The sequence below is a fragment of the Alligator mississippiensis genome, chromosome 11 (genome assembly GCF_030867095.1).
Source record: "Alligator mississippiensis isolate rAllMis1 chromosome 11, rAllMis1, whole genome shotgun sequence".
NCBI classification, from domain to species: Eukaryota; Metazoa; Chordata; order Crocodylia; family Alligatoridae; genus Alligator; species Alligator mississippiensis.
In genome coordinates, this window is record NC_081834.1 from 36,661,725 (window position 1) to 36,664,430 (window position 2,706).

Below are 2,706 nucleotides of genomic sequence, written 5' to 3' on the forward strand. Positions count from 1 at the left end.
GCCGCAGTTGGAGTACTGCGTCCAGTTCTGGGCCCTGCACTTCAAAAGGGATGTGGCCAGCCTGGAGAGGGTTCAGAGGAGGGCCACCCGCTTGGTGAGAGGGCAGCAGGACAGGCCCTACGAAGAGAGACTGAGGGACCTGAACCTTGTGCGGGCTGGGAGCGATCTGGGCCCTTTTTCGCACCGCGTGGGCTGTGGCCAGCAGCCCGGGCACGCTGGGTCGGAGAAAGCAGGCGGCACGCTAGAATTAGGCACGGATGCGTAATGGTTGATTCAAGATTGTTTACTTACACCGAAGATGGTCACGGTGTAGGCTGGACAGTTTCCCAGGCAAAGCTCCGCTTAAATCCTCGTTTGAGGACTCCGACAGTACTCGGATCACTCCCACGGAGTTGTCGAGGCTCCGTGGATTCTTTTTGCACGTAGGGAAGAGGGATACGTCGAGGATTGCGCTCGGTGACGGGGAGAGGCTAGAGGCTGATCAGACCCCTGTTGCCTGCTTGAAATATGCTGGGTCCAATAGGTTCCGCAGCGCTTAGAGATCTTCACAAGACGTGAAGTCTCCTCCTCCTGGTGTTCGTGGAGTCCTCCAACTTGGGCGGAAACCACTCAAGCCTTTTATACGGCTAGCAAGCCAATCACTAGCCGCCACGCGTGAATAATTTAACGCAAGCCAATAATGGGGCTCGAATTAGAATACAAATGGCAGGAACTCCTTGCAACCTGCATTTCTTTGCAGTGTTCATTTCTTCTTTGCAGCTAAGAAAGCTACAAATTGGCGGGAAAATAATTCAGTGGTGCCAAAGCGCACACAAAACAAAAATCACACCCTTGGGTTGTGACAAACCTGTTCAGCCTCAGCAAGAGGAGGCTGAGGGGGGACCTGGTGGCTGCCTACAAGCTCGTCAGGGGAGATCAACAGCAAATAGGTAGAGCCCTTTTCTCCCCAGCACCACCTGGGGTGACAAGGAACAATGATCATAAGCTGATGGAGAATAGGTTTAGGCTAAAGATCAGAAGGCAATATTTTACAGTTAGGGTGGCCAAAATCTGGAACCAACTTCCCAGGGAAGTGGTCCTCGTCCCCCTACCGGGCAAATTCAAGAGGAGGTCGGATGATCACCTGTCTGGCGTCTTGTGACCCCAGCATTCATTCCTGCCTGTGGCAGGGGGTCAGGCTAGATGATCTGTTCAGGTCTCTCCTGACTCTAGCTACTATGAAATGCGAGGTGATGGCCCAGTCATTACAGGACGTTCAGTAGAGGCCTGCTACCATTGTATTTCAATCATTCCCAATCATTCTCATTCATCAGGGAACCAGTTTACATGGCAGGGGTACAATGAATCATATTGTTGCAACATGGGATGCCCAAGCAGAGGACAGAAGATGGAGTCTTGACATATAAAATGGAAACTTGACATGACTTTGGTTCACTTACAAACACAGGCCTAGACCATACAATAGCCATATGAAACGATAAAAATCAATACAAAAATGATAATACAATATACAACAGTGAAAATCAATACAAACCTAATAATAATACAATATAAAACAGTGGATATGTAAAACCAAAAACTTGCTACCGAACAAAAATGTTTAAACTTATCCTAAGTGTGAGCTCATTTATACTTCTCTATAGGGAATAGAGAAGGAGAGAGAAACTCAGAAACAGTTGGGGAAAAGGGAGGGAATGCATTTAAAAAACAAACAAACAAACAAACCTGGGGGGTTTTGTTATACTACTTGTCTTGGGGAACCAAACGTCCACACACGTCTGGATGCGCTGAGTGAGGGGATGTCTTGGGGAGACGTATCAGGCAATTCAGGGAAATGTGAGTACTGCGGCCAGGGAGGGCATGATGGGAGAACCAGTTAGAAAGGAAATGGCAGATTGAAGCAGAAGTGTTGGAACGGAGGTGCTGGAAAGATTTGGAGAACAGCGTGTGGAAACCAAAGATGGTGAGGAGACTGTGGAGAGTGCCCAAAGAAGGAGAACAGATAAGGGGTAATGTAGAGGTGACAGGTAAACTGGAAACTGAAGTGATGGAGTAAAGGGGAAGTTTGAGTGAACAATGGATTTGACATGGAGAATGCCCCGAAGGCAGAGGGGTGAGGAAGCAGGTGATGCGACAGCACAGACATGATGCCAAGGGGGCAAAGAGCACTCATGGGCCTTATTAGTGGAGAGGGCATGTAACCAGTGGCCCAGGTTATGCAGGGATGGCAGAACCTGGTTTGTGCCCTGCGCCATGTTTGATGCCATGGAAGGGATTCAGATTTGGTTTGTTAATGAGTTAACCATAAGGAAGGTCTCAGTAAAGGGGATTAATCAGTGCGATAGACCCCAATCGGTGTGTTCTTTGCCTTGTCCCTCCCTCCTCACAAACGAGGCCCTTGCCTGTTAGGGTCACACCACTACACACAGCAACAAATTTAGGATTTTAATACAAGTCAGCACGATGATTCTTTTGGCGCCACCCGAGTGGATTTGCTCGCTGTAGAAGCGAGATACCCGAATCCTAGTTCCGTTCCGTTCCGTTCCATCCTCACCCTCCCTCCCTCCCTCCCGTGACACTCGGAAAAGCAGCTTTTAAATTATTTCGTTGGCCTAATAAAAGAGTTGGCGTTTACCCAAAGAACCTTGTCAGCTGTTAAAGGCGAGGAGGCGGCGAAGGATGCTCATCCCTCAGCCGCCGGGCTGC